Source organism: Camellia sinensis, chromosome 1, assembly GCF_055761805.1.
Source record: "Camellia sinensis isolate YWXY chromosome 1, ASM5576180v1, whole genome shotgun sequence".
Lineage (NCBI taxonomy): Eukaryota > Viridiplantae > Streptophyta > Magnoliopsida > Ericales > Theaceae > Camellia > Camellia sinensis.
In genome coordinates this window covers 19468038-19489486 of record NC_138961.1, presented here as the reverse complement: position 1 = coordinate 19489486, position 21449 = coordinate 19468038, and positions in this window count along the sequence as shown.

The following is a 21449-nucleotide window of genomic DNA, read 5'->3' as shown; positions in this document are numbered from 1 at the left end:
AGTTGGCTGGAGTATCCAGGGTGAAAGTTCAAAATCTTGTCTATACATGGGTGCGATTCCCGCGGACGAAATTTCCGTAAAATGGCAAAGTGAAGTGTTTATGTGTTGGTTGCATTGATTAGAGAACCACTAAGTTATAGTCTTGGTTGGATTGTTGAAATATAAATGAAATTGGCTCATAAATTGAGATGATATAAATCGATCGTAAATAAACTGAAGGAAAACAAACTGAAATATGAATTTGGGTACCTTGTGGTCATATAAATGAGGATGTTTTATTTCAAGCATTGCATAAGCACATCGTATTTATACCTTTGTTAAATCTCATATATTGTGTTAGATTGTTTCTATTGAGCTTTGGCTTACCCTACTTTGGGAAATAATTTTTAGGTATCGGTGACATACCTCTTCCAAGGACGTAGCTTGGGAGGACCTTGGAGCCGAAGGCTCTTTTTATGTTATTTTGTATTTAATGTTCATTCAAGCCTAGGGCTTTATACGTACAGAGCTTATGACTCTCTTTTGTTGTAACCAAGCAATGATTTGGAAAGATGTAAGCCCGTAGGGCATTTATTTTGTTGATCAATAACTGGTATTACATGCTATAGATTCAAGATATACATTTATGAATGTCTATTACACGTGTTATCTTTTGTAACACAAACTCTGATGAATGAAAGTATTTTATTTTTATTATTCTTCCGCTTATGAGTTGGATTTATTATATTATTTTGGAGGCGTTACATGTAATTTTATTATTGTATAGAAGAGCAATTATGAATTTTATTTTTTTAATTAATTCTGTTAAATAAAAAATTCTGACAATGGAATAGTTATAATTTTTCAAATCACAAGAGATAATCTATACTTTAAGCTAGGGGTGTTTGCAATTTGGTTGTGGTCGGGAAACATTTAATCCGCTATTCATCCTCCGTATGGGCGGATTGGAAAAAATCAATCTGCATCCGTTTGCCGAATTGAGGGATGCAGATTGGCGGATGGATGCGAATTGGTTTGGTGGTTTAAACTTTTACAAATTTTGAACATAATATAACAACTTGTCAATATTTTTTTTGGATAATAATCCAACTCAACATAATCAAAAGATTATCAAGTAAATTGTCAAATATCAATAATAAATACATATAAGAAAACCATACATTATCAAAACTATTTCATTACTTTTTTATTCAAAAACTATTTAATTTGATTTTTTTTAAAAATGACAAAATTTAACCTTATATTTTTCACACAAAAATGCCAAATATCAACCCTTACCATTTGATCAAAGGATTTCCAAATTGAAAATGCAACTAAATATCTAAACTTTTTTTTAATTGAAAATACAAAATTTTACAAATTACTAAGGGTGCTCGGGGTTTAATGATTTGGTTGCGGCCAAAAAAATCTCAAATTCGTTATCCATTCAAAACTAGGTGAATTGGAAAAAATCAATCAACAATCGTCTACTCGTCATCACGCATCCGTCCAAAATGCGACGGATCGAATCAATTCAATCAGTTTGAATGGATCAAAATATCCATTACTCAGCCTACTTTAAGCAATCCTTAAGAAATATATTTATAATTTATCTAAGAGGGAGTTTTTACGTGCAGTTAGGACCGAGCTAGACTTAGACATTGTAGTGGACCGACTTATGGGCCGTAGTGAAAAGGACTCAGCAAATTGGACCTTGGTTCTGTTAGCTCTGTCTAAGTAAGGTTGCAGTTACCTCAGCCGGAGTGGTAGTAATCAGCTCGGTCATAGTATTCGGATCCGAGGTAAAGTTGAACCATGACCGAGCTACGTGTCGCCTGGGGACGTGCCGAGCGGAGTCTGAGGGCTAAAGGGTAGCTCAGTTGTTTGGTGATGTTACCATGGTAAAACCATCTCACTTGGTTAAACAGCGAGGAGAGTGTTGAAGGATAAGCATTATCTTTCAGAAATGTGATTCCTAGGAGGACTCTGCATTGAGGAATAAAGAGTTCTACTGGGATTGTACCACACAGAATCTATAAAAGCTCGTAAGGGGACCTATGTACAGGTATCACAATTTTGACTCTTGAATACAGAGCTTTTGTCTATTGTCTATTTGCTGACTCAGGCATCGAAGAGGTATCTGGCATACACCTGTTGGCTAGCTCACGTTTGTATTTTCAGGGAGTAGGGCGACGACGTTTGGAGGAGCGCAAACTTGATCAACAGAATTATACGAGAACATTATTTCGTGCTCGTACAATTGGCGTCGTCAGTGGGAATTTCACCAAGAACAAAACCTCTTAATCAAGTTTTCCTCTCTACTTGAAAGCAATGGCGCACAATGAAGACTTGCCGCAATCTGCTATTGATGGGCAAATCCCGGAGGGGGGTGGGAGGTGTGAAGGTTTACCTTCTATCCCATCCATGACGGATTTAGAACACCAGCGACGGAACTCCCGGAGGGACACAAGGGAGAGACGGGGCACTAGCCCCCATCGCTCTCAAAGTCCTGAAAGACAGAGGCGGAGGCTGGATCCTTAAGTTCTGGAGGATTGCGTGAGAGAGCATGACGAGTTAATAAGGAGGATGGCGGCAGACATGGAGACAATGAAGCGCTAGATAAAAGGAAAAGGGGTAGCGACAGGAGAGGGGCGTAAAGGCAACACGCCCCCTCGTCACTCAGAAGATCGTAGCAGACATACCACACCATCACAAGCAGAAAGCAAGACCCTTAGAACAAGCGACACTCAATCGAGGACTTCCAGGACTCGTCATTCCAGGTCTGAGAGAACGAGAACTGAAAGGCCATATACAGAGGGAAGCAGCTATTACCCCTCACACACGCACCAGACGACATCTAGGCATATGGAGTTGCCTAGGTCAGCGAACTTACGGACGGTGCTCGAGGAGAGGGCCCGATGAAAGGAAGACACCAGGGCTCGCGACCCTCGCAGGGTTTCAGCACTACAGCGATTGGCCCCTAGGACACATGGGAGTGTCGAGGTAGGGATGTCAATGCCGTGTATAGACACCCCAGTTTTGACCGTCCTCAAGACTTGGACGTCATCGTTTGAACACTCGATGATCATCCATGCTCGTGTTCGTTTTGAGTTCTCGGGGGGTCTCGGCTACGCGCCTTGCCTCAAGATCTCTTAACTTATCTGTTTTGTGCTTGGTTGTGGACCAAGCACTTGGGTTTTTGCCTCTGAGGGCAAGGAATGGCTTGTTGGCCATCCCCACACCTCACCGGCCATGGCTTGAGGCCACCGGCCCTATTTTCTTGCTACCAGCCAAAGGTATTGGCCGGTCGGCAATGTTTTTGGTCGGCCGGCCATTGATTTGATCAATCGGCCACTTTTTCTGGCCGAGACCTTTTCTTGAGAAGGTTTGAACATTTTGAACCCTTGTTTTAGCTTCTTGAGGAAGTTTGAACCTTTTGAACCCTTGGTTTTAGCTTTTTGAGAAAACTTGAACCTTTTGTGTCACGACCCCAAACCGCCCCTAGTAGTTTGGTGCCGTGATGGCCAGTAATCCGAGATTACCGAAGGCCAACTTTCAAAATTCACACACGATCAGAGTATAAATATATGGGGCTCACAAGTGCGAAAGCAATAATTTAAAATACAAGTGGTCCATAAGAGCAGTGCATAAGTCAAATGGAATGGCATACATCTTTACATAGCTTTAAAACTTGAATACAAATAAAATGAAGTACAAAAATACATATTACATCCTGGTAAAAGGTTTCTCGAGCCGACATAAACAAAATACATGAAATACAAGTCAAGAAACATAATCTTCAGGATTGCCGACATAAATATTGCCGACATAACATACATCTCGGCCAATATGTCAGGGCGAAGGTGGAGGTCAAACAAAGGGGTTCCAAGATACTTCTAGACTGAAGATGACCTCGGCTTGGAAAGATCTAGGCTTAACATAACCTAAGCTTGGTATGACCTAGGCTTAACATGACTTAGGCTTGAGACAACAAGGGAGGATCAAAGCAGACACACAACACTTAGACAGATCACATAAACACAAAACGAGACAAGATTCAAGAATGCAAACTTAACAAGACAAGGTTATGTAAACAAACATGAACATGACTACAACATGAATATGGGTTGTTACAGCAACTTAACATGGCAAAACATATAAATGCATGCAACCATGACTAGGACATGAAATGTGGGTTGTTACATTTTGAACCCTTGGTTTTAGCTTCTCCAAGAAGCTTGAACCTTTTTAGCTTCTTCAAGAAGCATTGACTCTTTTGCTCTAGCTTCCTCAAGAAGCTTGGCTCTTTTGCTACAAGCTTCTCCAAGAAGCTTGGACTTTTGTTCCTCTATAAAAGAAGAGCTTCTCTTCCATTACAAGGGTTCCAAAAATTTTGCTAAGGCAAAAACCATACATATCTCACTACTTTGAGCTCCAAAGTCCATAGTTCTTGGCCCCTTTGCACACCAACTCTTAGCCTAACACCTCCATCATCAACCTAAGGATCTTGAAAGCCATTTTCAGAGACTAAGGGACTGGTTTTCTGGACCAAGAAGCTGCTGTCCCCTTTTGGTTACAAGGGTAACACACTTTACTCTCTTTTGGTCTTTATTTTGCTTCATATTTTAGCCTTACTTGTAAGCATTTTCGAGCTTTGTCATAAACTAAAAAAAGTTTTATTTTGAGCTCCTTTTTAAGTTTGTTTAATATCACTTTTGTGTTTGGGATTGTTTACCCCCTCTTAGGCATTGTTTAGCCTCATTTTTGTGTCTTTTTTGTGAGCTTCGGGACCACCTTGTATTGGCCTTCTCTGGATTTCAGTGGTGGGGATGGTGTTTTGAGATCCTAAGAAGGAAAGGGGTGACCCTCCCCCGTGTTGTCTTGTTTTCTAGCATTTTTTGCCTTCCAAAAGGGCTCCTATTTGCATGTTTCAAAGCCATATTTCAGGCCTTTTTTGGTGAGTTTTAAGGTCTGCATAGGCTCTGTCCAGAGCCCATTTTGCCATATAAAGTGTCTATTATGCATGTGTAGAGTAATCCTCCTCAAGGCCTTTTAAAGGGGTCTTTACTTGTATGCTTCCTTGGCTTATTCCAGGCCCTTTTTAGTGAGTTTTAGGGCTGTCATAACTTCTTTCAAGAGGTGATTTTTCCATTTTGTATGTCTATCATGTATGTGTAGAACAACCCTTTGCATGGCCTTCCAAAGGAGCACTTCATTCTAACATGTATTGACTGAGTTTCAGTGGTTATTTGGGCATATTTTGGCATGGTATACTTCTGTTTTTGGTTGGTTTGGTGACCTCTCACATGCTTCATATAGTTGTAGTGCAAATCATGGTTCACTAGCTTACTTTGCATGCTTTGGTGACCCTTGATTCTAGCACTTTTTGACCATGCCATAAACTGATTTTGTGCATATTTTGGACTGTCCTAGCTCTGTTTTGGGGCCTCATGGTCGAATGTTTCTTGCTATGCATGGTTGTAGTTCAATACCTTTGCCTAGCTTCGAGTTTTGGAGCCTATTGCATGCCTATGTTGAGGTGTTTCTATGTTTTGGCATCATTGTGCATCATATTTCAGAGCTTATATGTATGCCATATTTCCATGTTTTCGACTCTTTAAATGCGTTTGAGAGTTATGCATGAATACCTCATTTTTGGACCATTACATAAGCTTCATTTTGGTGCATGTCAAGCCATCATTTTAGCACATTTGGCCACTGATTTTAGACATGGCTGAGGCTTGTCCATATTAGTTTAAGTCCACCTTTTGCATGTTGCTCAAATGTTGTTACATTGCTTCATGTTTGCATGCTTTGGTTACATGATGTTTTACATGCTCATTACTTGCATTGTTGACACATGCTTAGCCATATTGCATTTTGTTGCATTGCTTAAGCTATATGACATGTTGTTGCATGCTTAGGTTGTAATGCATTTGGCATGTATTCTCTCTTTTAGCCACTTAACATGTTGTTACATGTTTATGTGTTGTCCATGTTGCATGTTTGCATTGCTTGCCCTCATGTTCATGGTGCATACTTAGCTTGCATTCCTAGGTTGCATTGCATTTTGCATGCATGCCTTGCCTCTTGAAATCACCATAATTGAGGTTGGGCCTTATGTGTTTGATTGGTGTGCATTACATTTGACATCAAAATGCACAACTCGGCTCATTTGGCCATCATGCATTGAAATACATGATTGGTAGCCCGAGGGTCGAGAACCATACTCCCTTGAGTTCATGACATGATAGGGAGGGTGATTGTGCATACATTGCTTTGAAAATGCATTGCCATGCTCTGTTTGCCCTCTGCTGCTGTCAAACAGGATTCTGCAGGAAGAGATGGTCGGTCAGCCATCTTCAGTGCCAGCCGGCTATCCATTTTTGGCCAAGAGCACAATTTTTGGTCGATGACCTGTTTCACTTGGCTGGTGGTCCCATCTCATGGCCGATGGCCTCTCAGCATGTCTCCAAGATGTTTCAAAGGTGTCACAGAGGTTGGCACAATTTTCAAAAGAGCAGAGCAGTGTAAACAGAGACAACTGTGGCATGGCGATGGATTTCCGAGCCAAGCCGACCGAGCATGCGTGCATCCCTCTTCCCGAGGCTGTTTTACTGCTTTGGTAGACTAATTGATTTGTTAATTAGTTAAGTGGTTTTGTAATTAATTAATTAGCTCGTGAGTTAGTTAATTAGGTGATTTGTATTATTCGTTCGGACCCTCCGAGAGAGGGCAATTGTGTAATAAGTGTGTGTGAGTGTGTATATGTCTTCCAACCCCCACTTCTCTCTCCCTTTTACTTACCTGCTTTCAATGGTTAGTATTAGGGCATATTTAAATTAGCATACCTTATGTTATGCATGCATGCATCCATTCATCTGTATTGCATGCACCGAGCTTGGCGCATTATACTAACTGCATGGTATTTCAATTCCAAGTTAAATACATGTTATCTGTTGCATTTCATATGCCATCTTGAGGTTAGCCGAGCCTGTCCTAATTACATTCTGTATGCGTTGCATTAGCCATTGCTAACACGAACTAGGATCATGCATTTGATTACTAACTAGTTTCTATTGTGGTTTGGAGTACTAGGTAAGCTTTTATGCTTTAGCATCCTCGCATGCGTATGAGTGTCTACCATGATAGCATGCTTACCATGAGGCTACGTGCTTATGTGTTATAAACTGTCTGAATGCCTGTGGGTGAATGTTGGGTTATCTAAATTGGAACAATGCATTGACTGTGAGTTTTAAGCCCACTAGATAGTGGCAAAACCATCTTTTCTAAGCCCACCCAAGGGTGGCAAAATCTGCATTTTTAGCCTACTTGCGAGTAGCAAACCGCTTTAAAAAACAAACATTAAATGTTTTGTTCTAATTCAGGCGATTCAGTCTATACTTGTATGCTGTACGCATCACATAGTAAATCTAGGCTAATAACCAGAATAAGAACGCATAATATTTTCAAAACTAGACATCGTGGTTAGTAGAGGCCGATCTTCGGCTCGGGCGAGCGGGGGTGCTCATAGCTGACCTTCCCCAATCGTACCCAAGTTCCCGAGCCGAGGCAACTTTGGTGATGACGGACATGTGGCCTTAGGCAAACGAGTCAGGGTTTCCTAAATTCCCCCATAAAAAATATTTAGGTGATGACTCTGTATCTGGCAAAGCAGTCCGTGTTTGGCATTTCTTTAAAAAAAATCTGTTTTTAAAAACGATTTGCCGGATTTGGACTCTTTGGTGATTTATCAATCTCACATTGCACATTGTGAGATCAGATTAAGAACCGTGACATTTGAGTCCTGAACTGTAGTGAGCCCAAACGAACAAATCGGGATTTCCCTCCCAGGACGTTCGGGGACGTCTACAGTTTCTGGCGACTCTACTGGGGATTTAGAGAACTTGACTCGAACTCGTGATATCTTGTTTTGACTATACTTATGTGTTTCTTTGCATTGCATTTGCATTGGTGTGCCTAGGACACCGTGTTTGCCATCTGCTATTCCTGAGCGGTTAGACTGAGGTTACGTGCCATAAGGTTGATCGGTTACGGGCTCTGCCAGTATGGAAACACAAACCCCGGTTTTACCGGGGCACCCTTTTCGACCATTCGACCTAGTGCATATTCGGAATCCATAGTGACCATTCCAAGCTAGGACAGGTTATTTACCCGATAGGTTATTTGAAAACGCTGTGTGCGTAGTGAAACCCTAGCTCCTGAAAAAATAGGACAGGGAAACCCTACCCCAACATAGGGGTGTTTTGGCTCTCACTTGCTTGTTATGTGCTTTTAGAGTGCGTTTCTACAGGAATGCATGTATCAGTATGCAAGTCTGGGTATCAGGCCTGAGGGCATCAGTATTTGGGGAATCAGTTTTACCTGAGGGTAGCAGTTTACAGGCAGAATTTTGGGATAGAATTCAGTAGAGGGCACAATCATCCTGTTATGCTTATATCTGTTTTGACGAAATTGGGCTGAGATGCTGCATGTTTTCTCTTTTGCTAGGTAGTTAGGGAACCATAGCTTCAGAGGGCTCCAATATCCCCCGAGGTTCATCGGACTTGTGCTGATAGACTTTGTCGGGTCAGAGATTCAATTCAAGGGTAATCAGTGTTCCTTTGCCAGAGGCAGGGTAAAAGGGCTAGTCAAACACAGATCACCAGTTCAGCAGTTACCAGATCAGTGGCCCTTATCCACCCAACCAATGAACAGTTAGGCTGAGGCCTCAGTTTTTATCACAGAGATAGATATACCAGTCAGTCAGCCGGGACAGCAGAACATGGCAGGAATGGAGGAAATGATGCATCAACTCCAAGAGAGCATGAAAACCATGCAGCAGGATGCTGCTCGTCAAGCAGAATTTACCAAACAGCAGGCTGAGATCATGGCCCAACAGGCAGACTTAATTGCCCGGCTACAGTAGCAAACAGGAGCATCTACTTCACATCAGGCTCCTCCCCCACCCAGAGTTCCAACACTCGGGGAGACAGCTAATGTTCAGGAAGATACGGACATTCCGACAGGGCCACCTCCGCCCCTGATCCTACCCCAGCTATCTAAAGCACCAATTAACCTGCCGGATTCACCCTTTGAGTTCAAGTTAGACCCTACAACGCTGAAGGTGAGCAAGCTGGAAAAGATGTTCAAGAAATCTAAGGGAGTAAAGTCCATTCCAGACAATGAGGACGGATACACCGACTCAGCCGTGACGCTGCCAAATCGGTTTAAGATGTCACAAATTGATCGTTTTGATGGTTCTGGGGATCCCATGGTGCATCTACGATTGTTCTCAGATATACTAAGGTCGATGGGCCTCACCAGGTTACAGAAGCTTTCTTTGTTCAGCCGGACCCTATCGGGTATAGCGGTCATCTGGTACGCATAACTGGAAGACTCCGTCAAAAGGAATTGGGAGGAGATGGCCGAGGCCTTCGTTGCACAGTACTCCTATAATACGCAAATCGAGATTACAACCCGTGATCTTGAGACGACAAGGCAGGAGCCTAAGGAGAGTTTTTCTGACTTTGTAACCTGCTGGAGGGCCAAGGCCTCAATGATGACCATTAGGCCGACCGACAAGGATCAAATACGGATGGTTGTGCGCAACCTCCAGCCTAAACTCATGCAGAAAATGATTGTTCTCCCATTCCCCACCTTTCCAGACTTACATGAGATGGGAGTACAGATTGAGGACGCTATAAAGCAGGGCCTCATTGATCAGGAGAAGGAGCAGCCCAGGAGGGCATTTACTCGCAGTTCGAATGCGACCGCCAGCGGTGATGCAGCTACAAGATCTTCCGAAGTGGGCATGGTCGCCACCACCACACCAAGAACAGCCACCCCCTTTATTGGTGCATCCAATCTAAACCCCCGAACTTCGGACTATCTAGCCCGAGGCAAGAGGGTTTTCACCCCACTCTATATGCCTTTGTCTAAAGCCCTAGGGGTCCTACTCAGGAAAGGACATCTGAAACCGTTAGAACAACAGCCTCTACCCAACCCTCTTCTTGCAAAGCATGACCCGGCTAAGTACTGTGCTTTCCATCAACAAACCGATCATGACACGGACAGTTGCGTCCGTTTTCGTCACGAGATACAAAATCTGATTGACAATGAGGTCATCGTCGCACCAAGCTCTGCAAAATCTATTGGCACTTGATCAGTGAACTTGTGGGGGATAATATGACTATGTGATCGGGGGATGAACCACCTACGGGCGGCGTTCAGTTTATTTTAGATGTGGTAAATGGCACGCACTGTTTTGAGCATTTGTGAATGCTAGTTTTTGTACGTTCTGGCTTGGGTATTGAGTCAGTTCTGTTATTTTGTTTCGAGTCTGTCTCTTTGTTTTGAGTCAGTCTTTTCATACTGAGTCAGTTAAGGTCTATCTTGTCGTATCGAGTCAGTCCTGTTGTATAGGAGTCGGGTGATTCCGGGGGTGTTACCTCGGGCATCACTATTTTGTTTTATGCTTATCGTTTCGCTTTCTTTTGAGTCTGTTTCTGCCATGGAGCCAGTTGCGCCAACAGATCTAATTGAAACAACAGTAGTTTTCGCACTCTTGTGTTTGCTTCTGTCGTGTGCTAGTTGTGCCAGGATTTGAATGAAATGGCAGAGCACCTCACCTACTCAAATGCACCTCGAACTCATTGCATTGACCTAAGCTTTTCAAAACTTTTTAAACACTGCGGTGAAAACGAAGAGGAAGGAATTCCTCGGGTTTTGCAAAATTTGATCACTTGAGAGAAATAGAGGCGTGCTAAGCCTTTAACGAATGAAATCATGTTTGTTAATGTGAGTACTGAGAAGGATTCTGGCTTGATCCAGATTGGTTCTACACTATCTTCAGCACGAGCGATTTGTCGCTTTCTTAAAAGATTTCAAAAAATGTTTTTGCGCAGTCCTGCGAAGACCTGTGTGGAATCGCTCTTGAGATTGTGCAGCTTAGGATCGCTCTCAGCCTCGAGACCCAAATCCCCTACTTTCAAACCTTGAACCTTAATTCAGAATATTCAAAGGTCAATCACAATGTAAGGCCTGTGTGGCCAGATTTGCAGCAGCCTGTGAATCAAGGGCAGGGAAGTCAGATTAGGAAGATCAGATGTCGTCAAAAGAAGCTTGCAAAGCTAGATCAGAAGCACCCCTCGAACTAGGGGCAAAAGATGCCAAATTGTGCTCGAAGAGCCGAAGATGGATCATTCCACAAATCAATGAAGATCGGCAAGAATGCCAAACCCCAGAAGGGAGGAAAGAAGAAGACATTGCTGAAGGACAACCGAGTTCCTATCCACAACACTAGGGACAAATTCAGCCCCCCATTGGATAGACTCCTGCATCGTCAGCAAACAGCGGCCATTCTCCTGGATTCAGATGACTTCAGGATCTCAAAACCATTCGATATGAACAAAGCTACACTTTTACCCTTGAGAGGCTCGCTGAGCCGAAAACCCGAAAGGGAGACCCAGACAAAAGTTAGAGCAAAGAAAAAAGAAAAAAAAAACAAAAAAAGAAAAGAAATAAAATGCAAAGAATAAAAAAGAAAAGATGAAAAAAAAATGAAAAAAAAATGAAAAAAATGAAACGAATTAAAGAAGAAGAAAAGAACAAAGCTCGCAAGGTTGAAAGCCTAGAAGGGCGGCCTTGGCAAAAGTTAGAGCACAAAAGGAGAGGTTAATACTCGAGTGTACCTAAAACCCCGAACTACGTAAGGCTTGATTCCCATGTTTGGGATACGTAGGTAACTTCATTCTAAAGTCCAGCCGCAAACACTTCTACAATTGATTGTGTCCATGTAATGGTTTTTGATCGTCTTTGCCTTCTCTGTATCCGAGAGTTCGGTTGTGATCGTCACTCTGAGGATTGATTGCAGTGTGCTATGGCGCTATTCAAACAAGGGGCAACTTTTCGTTTCCATTCAATGCGCTGCGGTGCCATTTAAACAAGGGGCAACTTTCCGTTGCCATGTAGCTTTTTCGAGCAATGGGCAATTTTCCATTGTTATGGATTCGAGATTGCGCATCTCAAAAGTAGGTTCCGTGCTCGTTGAGCAGTGACTGATTTGTAAAAAAAGTTTTTGAGAATTTTAACTGAGGTTGACTAATTCTCTCAAAAATTATCCCATTTTTCCAAAATTAGACCATTTCTTGGACCCAAAAAAAGGAAAAATTTCAGTGCTCATAACCTAACTTGTATGATTTCAAATCAGAAAATTGAACAAGCATGTTAATCTAACTCTCATGTTGATCAAAATTGTTTTAGTAGAAAACCAAAAACAAAAAAATGGTCAAAATGATGAACTAGGGGCACAGTTGAGTCAGGTGTTCTGTCTTTTCCCCGTTGTCAACATACTTGCCAGAAAATGGCACTCTACTTGCCAGAAAGGACACTCTACCTGTCGGAAAAGGGCACCACTAAAGCTGACCGCAAAAGGGCAGAAAGCTTTCACATCCTCCACGCAACGAGGTATCAAGCCAAGTGCGAAGCACGAACTGAAATAGAGCAAGGTATTCCATCCCTCATCTGGACAAATCTGATCATGTCTAAACTCCCCAGCAGAGCATCGTCAACTGATGTTAGTTGCAGATTTGCTACACACCCAGTTGTAGCACAGCCCCTCTGTAGGAGAAACTCACTGTTGTGAACAAGAAGAAAAATCTAGCGAAATGCTAGGGGCAAGACCCTGTAACTTTCTATTTATCCATCAACCACCCAGGGAAGGGATAAAAAAATGAGAGATTGAAGAATAGAGAGATGTGCGCTGAGAGAACAAGTGAGGAAAAGGGCTTTTTCAGAAAAACAGAGCTTGAGGGTCGAGTGATGTGAGGATCACAAATGAGAAAGGGTGGGAAACAATATCCGAAGAAACAGGCTCCCCGTGCACGTCTGTATGTCGTGTCTTTTGTTTTGTTTGTCTCAAATCTTGTTTTGAGTCGTTCCGAGCATGTCTCGTTATGTTTAGGTTATTTTACCTTTGTTTTCCATTTTTTGAGTCGTTTTGGTTGTGGTCAGTTGTAGGCTCAATACCCGGTCGAGAACTCATTCTCAATTTCAAAAATGAATCGTTTTGTGCTCAGAGTGTCGTGCCATTCTCCACATTTGTGCAAAACAAGATTTGTTCTTTCATAAAAACTGCAGGGTTCAACCCAGGTCATGTGGGAACAGTAAAATCAGGACCTATCTGAAGCTATATAGGTTCCAAACTGCAAAGCAAAAGAAAAGAGGGAAAATTGGAGCATCTGAGTTTGTTTCAAATTCCGTGATTGTATTCCGGATACACCTCCTCAGGCCTTGTTAATGCTACCGAAGTATGAGTGCGCCTCTACCTCAAGTGTAAGCTTGCTTCAAGTCACAGTAGCATATGTGGTCTTCACATGCAGATGTCATCTCTTGCCAATATGAACAGGGTGTGCCCTTTTGGAGCTGAGTGTGTTGCAAAGTCCTCTGAGAGGTAAATCGAAGGCACCAGAGTTCATGATTAATGCCCCATACTTGCATAGAAAATGCATTTTATCGCACTTCTTTTTGTGCACCTCACTCGCGCTATCTTGCGTACCTTACCTGCACTTGTTAGTGCATTGCATCGCACTGTTTTATGCATTTAATCTACATCGCACTGTCTTGTGTACTTGTATTGCATTGTCTTGCACACCTCTTCAACCTGCGTTGTTACGTACGTTACTTGCATTGTCATGCACACTCTTTACTTGTGCTGTCACGCATACTCTAGCTGCATTGTCATGCACCTCTTTACTTACGTTATCACGAACGTTCTACTTGCATTGTTATACACGTTTCAATCGCATTGTTATGCACACTCTTTAATTCTGAAACACTGGGATACGTCCCTATGTTTCTCCCCCTTTGGTTAAGAGCATTCGGAATACATTCCAATGCTCGAACCATTCTGAAACACTGGGATACGTCCCAATGTTTCTCCCCCTTTGGTTAAGAGCATTCGGAATACATTCCAATGCTCGAACCATTCTGAAACACTAGGATACGTCTCTATGTTTCTCCCCCTTTGGTTAAGAGCATTTGGAATACGTTCCAATGCTTATACCTTTCCGAAACACCGGGATACGTCCCTATGTTTCTCTCCCTTTGGTTAAGAGCATTCGGAATACGTTCCAATGCTCAAACCATTCTGAAACACTGGGATACGTCCCTATGTTTCTGCCCCTTTGGTTAAGAGCATTTGGAATACGTTCCAATGCTTATACCTTTCCAAAACACCGGGATACGTCCTATGTTTCTCTCCCTTTGGTTAAGAGCATTCGGAATACGTTCAATGCTCGAACCATTCTGAAACACTAGGATACGTCCCTATGTTTCTCCCCCTTTGGTTAAGAGCATTTGGAATACGTTCTAATACTTATACCTTTCCGAAACACCGGGATACGTCCCTATGTTTCTTCCCCTTTGGTTAAGAGCATTTAGAATACGTTCCAATGCTTATACCTTTCCGAAACACCGGGATATATCCCTATGTTTCTCCCTCTTTGGTTAAGAGCATTCGGAATACGTTCCAATGCTTATACCTTTCCGAAACACCGGGATATGTCTCTATGTTTCTCCCCTTTTGGTTAAGAGCATTTGGAATACGTTCCAATGCTTATACTTTTCCTAACCACCGGGATACGTCCCTAACCACCGGGATACGTCCTTATGTTTCTCCCTCTTTGGATTAGAGCATTCGGAATACATTCTAATGCTTATGCCATTCTGAACACCGAAATATGTCCCTGTTCTTCTCTTTCTTTGGTTAAAGAGCATTTGGAATACGTTCCAATGTTTGTACCATCCCCTTTCCTCTCTCGCATGTGCTACGCTGAGAGGTTCTCCCTTTTCTTACACATTTTCAGAGTGTTTGGAATTTGTCTCAAGTTGCATTGTTTTGCATCCATCCCGCATTATTATGCATCGCCCTTAGGTTGCATTGTCTTGCATCCTTCCACTCGCGTTGTCACACAGCTTTTCACTTGCATTGTTATGCATGTTTCTAACGATGTTGTACCTATTAAGTTTCTCTTATTTTTCAGGCATGATATTGTATGTACGGTTCATTTGAAGCTGGCACGACCAGACGAACCGGACAGGTATTGTATATTCTCCGTGTAAGACGTAGCGAGGATTGTATAATTTTCTTACATCCTTTTTGCATTGTAATGTAGTTTGGTTTTTGCTTGCTTAAAACTGTTGCATGTTATGGTTCGTTACAGCTTTCTTTGCATGATTATAAGTTATGCTCGGCTTTGTGCATTGTTTTGTATTTTGCCCCTGCTTTCGGACGCATATCTTTGTTTGTAGCTTGTATACTTTGTCTAAGTCTTCGGCCTTGTCAAAAATGGGTCGTCTCTGGGCTTTGACATTCACTCCCGTCATTGTTATGACTTTCGAGTTCTGTCAAATAGGGGCAACTGTAGACACCCCATTTTTGACCGTCCTCAAGACTTGGACGTCATCGTTTGAACACTCGATGATCATCCATGCTCGTGTTCGTTTTAAGTTCTCGGGGGTCTCGGTTACGCGCCTTGCCTCAAGATCTCTTAACTTATCTGTTTTGTGCTTGGTTGTGGACCAAGCACTTAGGTTTTTGCCTCTGAGGGTAGGGAATGGCTTGTTGGCCATCCCCACACCTCACCGGCCATGGCTTGAGGTCACCGGCCCTGTTTTCTTGCTATCGGCCAAAGGTGTTAGCCGGTCGGCAATGTTTTTGGTCGGCCGGCCATTGTTTTGGTCAATCGGTCACTTTTTCTGGCCGAGACCTTTTCTTGAGGAGGTTTGAACCTTTTGAACCCTTGGTTTTAGCTTCTTGAGGAAGCTTGAACCTTTTGAACCCTTGATTTTTGCTTCTCCAAGAAGCTTGAACCTTTTTAGCTTCTCCAAGAAGCATTGACCCTTTTGCTCTAGCTTCTCCAAGAAGCTTGACCCTTTTGTTTTGGCTTCTTAGAGAAGCTTGAACCCTTTGCTTAGCTTCTTGAGGAAGCTTGACCCCTTTGCTCTAGCTTCCTCAAGAAGCTTGGCCCTTTTACTACAAGCTTCTAAGAGAAGCTTGGCCCCTTTGCTCCAAGCTTCTCAAGAAGCTTGGACCTTCGTTCCTCTATAAAAGAAGAGCTCCTCTTCCATTGCAAGGGTTCCAAAAATTTTGCTAGGGCAAAAACCATACATATCTCACTATTTTGAGCTCCAAAGTCCATAGTTCTTGGCCCCTTTGCACACCAACTCTTAGCCTAACACCTCTATCATCAACCTAAGGATCTTAGAAGCCATTTTCAGAGGCTAAGGAACTGGTTTTCTGGACCAAGAAGCTGCTGTCCCCTTTTGGCTACAAGGGTAACACACTTTTCCCTCTTTTGGTCTTTATTTTGCTTCATATTTTAGCCTTACTTGTAAGCATTTTTGAGCTTTGTTATAAACTAAAAAAAGTCTTATTTTGAGCTCCTTTTTAAGTTTGTTTAAGATCACTTTTGTGTTTGGGTTTGTTTACCCCTCTTAGGCCTTGTTTGGCCTCATTTTTGTGTCTTTTTTGTGAGCTTCAGGACCACCTTGTATTGGCCTTCTCACCACTAAAATCCAGAGGGATTTCAGTGGTGGGGATGGTGTTTTGAGGTCCTAAGAAGGAGAGGGGTGACCCTCTCCATTGTTGTCTTGTTTTCTAGCATTTTTGGGCTTCCAAAGGGGGTCCTATTTGCATGTTTCAAAGCCATATTTCAGGCCTTTTTTGATGAGTTTTAAGGTCTGCATAGGCTCTGTCCAGAGCCCATTTTGCCATATAAAGTGTCTATTATGCATGTGTAAAGTAATCCTCCTCAAGGCCTTTCAAAGGGGTCTTTACTTGTATGCTTCCTTGGCTCATTCCAGGCCCTTTTCAGTGAGTTTTAGGGCTGTCATAACCTCTTTCAAGAGGTGATTTTGCCATTTTGTATGTCTATCATGTATGTGTAGAACAACCCTTTGCATGGCCTTCCAAAGGAGCACTTCATTCTAACATGTATTGACTGAGTTTCAGTGGTTATTTGGGCATATTTTGGCATGGTATACTTCTGTTTTTGGCTGGTTTGGTGACCTCTCATATGCTTCATATAGTTGTAGTGCAAATCATGGTTCACTAGCTTACTTTGCATGCTTTGGTGACCCTCGATTCTAGCACTTTTTGACCATGCCATAAACTGATTTTGTGCGTATTTTGGACTATCCTAGCTCTGTTTTGGGGCCTCATGGTCGAATGTTTCTTGCTATGCATGGTTGTAGTTCAATACCCTTGCTTAGCTTCGAGTTTTAGAGCCTATTGCATGCCTATGTTGAGGTATTTCTATGTTTTGGCATTATTGTGCATCATATTTCAGAGCTTATATGTATGTCATATTCCCATGTTTTCCACTCTTTAAATGCGTTTGAGAGTTATGCATGAATACCTCATTTTTGGACCATTACATGAGCTTCATTTTGGTGCATGTCAAGCCATCATTTTAGCACATTTGGCCACTGATTTTAGACATGGTTGAGGTTTGTCCATATTAGTTTAAGTCCACCTTTTGCACGTTGCTCAAATATTGTTACATTGCTTCATGTTTGTATGCTTTGGTTGCATGATGTTTTGCATGCTCATTACTTGCATTGTTGACACATGCTTAGCCATATTGCATTTTGTTGCATTGCTTGAGCTATATGACATGTTGTTGCATGCTTAGGTTGTAATGCATTTGGCATGTATTCTCTCTTTTAGCCACTTAACATGTTGTTACATGTTTGTGTGTTGTCCATGTTGCATGTTTACATTGCTTGCCCTCATGTTCATGGTGCATACTTAGCTTGCATGCCTAGGTTGCATTGCATTTTGCATGCATGCCTTGCCTCTTGAATCACCATGATTGAGGTTGGGCCTTATGTGTTTGATTGGTGTGCATTACATTTGACATCAAAATGCCCAACTCGGCTCCTTTGGCCATCATGTATTGAAATGCGTGATTGGTGGCCCAAGGGTCGAGAACCATACTCCCTTGAGTTCATGACATGATAGGGAGGGTGGTTGTGCATACATTGCTTTGAAAATGCATTGCCATGCTCTGTTTGCCCTCTACTGTTGTCAAACAAGATTCTGCTGGAAGCGATGGCCGGTCGGCCATCTTCAGTGCCGGCCGGCTATCCATTTTTGGCCGAGAGCACAATTTTTGGTCGATGACCTGTTTCACTTGGCCGGTGGTCCTATCTCATGGCCGCTGGCCTCTCAGCATGTCTCCAAGATGTTTCAAAGGTGTCACAGAGGTTGGCACAATTTTTAAAAAAGCAGAGCAGTGTAAACAGAGGCAACTGTGGCATGGCGATGGATTTCCGAGCCAAGCCGACCAAGCATGCGTACATCCCTCTTCCCGAGGCTGTTTTACTGCTTTGGTAGACTAATTGATTTGTTAATTAGTTAAGTGGTTTTGTAATTAATTAATTAGCTCGGGAGTTAGTTAATTAGGTGATTTGTATTATTCTTTCGGACTCTCTAAGCGAGGGCAATTGTGTAATAAGTGTGTGTGTGAGTGTGTGTATGTCTTCCAACCCCACTTCTCTCTCCCTTTTACTTACTTGCTTTCAATGGTTAGTATTAAGGCACATTTAAATTAGCATACCTTATGTTATGCATGCGTGCATCCATTCATCTGTATTGCATGCACCGGGCTTGGCGCATCATACTCACTGTATGGTATTTCAATTCCAAGTTGAATACATGTTATTTGTTGCATTTCATATGCCATCTTTAGGTTAGCCAAGCCTGTCCTAATTGCATTCTGTATGCGTTGCATTAGCCATTGCTAACACGAACTAGGATCATGCATTTGATTACTAACTAGTTTCTATTGTGGCTTGGAATATTAGGTAAGCTTTTATACTTTAACATCCTCGCATGCGTGTGAGTGTCTGCCATGATAGCATGCTTACCATGAGGCTACGTGCTTATGTGTTATAAACTGCCTGAATGCCTGTGGGTGAAGGTTGGGTTATCTAAATTGGAACAATGCATTGACTGTGAGTTTTAAGCCCACTAGATAGTGGCAAAACTATCTTTTCTAAGCCCACCTGAGGGTGGCAAAATCTACATTTTTAGCCTACTTGCGAGTAGCAAACCGCTTTAAAAAACAAACATGAAATGTTTTGTTCCAATTCAGGCGATCCAGTCTATACTTGTATGCTATACGTATCACATAGTAAATCTAGGCTAATAAACGAAATAAGAACGCATAATGTTTTCAAAACTAGATATCATGGTTAGTAGAGGCCGATCTTCTGATCGGGCGAGCAGGGGTTCTCGTAGCTGACCTTCCCTAATCGTACCCAAGTTCCCGAGCCGAGGCAACTTTGGTGATGACGGACACGTGGCCTTAGGCAAACGAGTCAGGGTTTCCTAAATTCCCCCATAAAAAATATTTAGGTGGCGACTCTGTATCTGGCAAAGCAGTCTATGTTTGGCACTTCTTTCAAAAAAAATCTGTTTTCAAAAACGATTTGCCGGATTTGGACTCTTTGGTGATTTATCAATCTCACATTGCACATTGTGAAATCAGATTAAGAATCGTGACATTTGAGTCTTGAACTGTAGTGAGCCCAAATGAACAAATCGGGATTTCCCTCCTGGGACGTTCGGGGACGTCTACACCGTGCCTTGCTTACGAACCAGCAGATAAGGTACTAGCAAGGTTACAGAACTCGCCGTTCGTTCCGGCAATTGAGAATACACCACTACCTATAGGCTTCCACCAGTCCAAATTCACTACTTATGGGGGAAAGACAGACCCCTACATGCACTTAAGCTACTTTCGCCAGGTTATGGCAGTATACCGGCGAAAGAAGGCCCTAATGTGTATCCTGTTCCCATCCAGCCTTGGCGACCTAGGTCTAACTTGGTTCGAAAGGCTACCAGAATGTAGCATCGCCTAATGGGCACAATTAGCAGAGGCGTTCGTAACTAGATTCAGAACGAACACCAAGACACCAGTGGAGATTGATCAACTACTCTCCATTGACATGAGAGAAAATGAGACATTAAGGTCTTACAACAGTCGGTATTGGGAGACCTTCAACCAGATTGGGGATTGCCCTACAAACCTTGCCATCGCACAATATAAACGGGGTTTACCAGTCGGCAACAAACTGAGGGACTTAATGACAATGATGCCACCCCTTACGATGGAGGCCCTAATGGAGAGGGTGCATCAACATATCCGAGTAGAGGAAGATAGTGCCCGTGCTAAAGTAAAATCTGGCACAACGACGTTGTCAAATAAAAAGACTACAGCAAAAGTCAACACGATAGAACAACCAAGTAGGAGTGGGCGAGGTAGGCGAGCCAATAGAGAGGACCCAGAAAAAAGGAAGTTAAGAGTCCGCACTACCATCACCACAGTATTCAATAAACCTATCTACCAGATTCTCAGCGAAATACGTAATGAGCCCTTCGTTCGGCGGCCTGCTAAGTTGGGAGAAGCACAAAGGGGCTATGATGAGAGATCCTGTTGTACCTTTCATGATAAGAAGGGGCACCGCACTGAGAATTGCACACCATTGAGGCAATATCTGGAAGAGTTAGTGGTTGTTGGACCCTTGGACCGGTATATAGAAGGGAAAACACAGCCGGCCCCACAGGAACCCAACAAACCAAATGGGATGCCGGTCGACGATCCACCCCAAGGCATAATCAACGTCATACATGGAGTCGTCGAACCTGAGCGGGTATGGGATCTCAGGGGGATGATCAAAAAGGCTAAGCACTTGAGAGAGGTACTAAGTGCACAACCAACCGTGAAAAAAGGCAGAACAAAAGCCACGAACGTCATATCCTTTTGAGACAGAGACTTAGCAAGGCTGCATTGCCCTCACAATGACGCACTGGTGGTCACGTCGTGCGTCAAGAATTTTGATATCAAGCAGATTCTGATTGATCAAGGAAGCTCAGGCGAGATAATGTACTACAAGACCTTCAAACAACTGAAATTGGAGAACAAAGACCTGGCACTTGCAACATCTCCCCTCGCAGGTTTCAACTCAATGCCAGAATGGCCAGTATGCAAAATAATTCTCCCGGTCAAGGCAGGAACCGTGACCAAACATGTGGAATTCTAGGTATTGAAGGTCCCATCCACCTACAACATAATCTTGGGAAGGGCATGGCTGCATGCCATGCGCTCAGTGGCGTCAACCTACCATTAGGCAATACGATTCCCTAACGAAATCGGCGTGATTGAAGAAGTCTCAGGAGACCAAATCATGTCGAAGCAATGTTTCGTCACAGTAAACGGCAGCCGTACGGCAAAAGGGTTGGTTTAGATGGTAGAAGAGCCATAAAGCAACGAATTGTTTGCAGATGTCAGCAAAACAGCAGGGCAGAAGGTAGTGGAGGACTTGGTTGAGGTAAGGATAAATGAAAGAGACCCAAAAAAATTCTTTTTGCTCGGCTCATCTTTGTCTAGCACTGAGAGAAT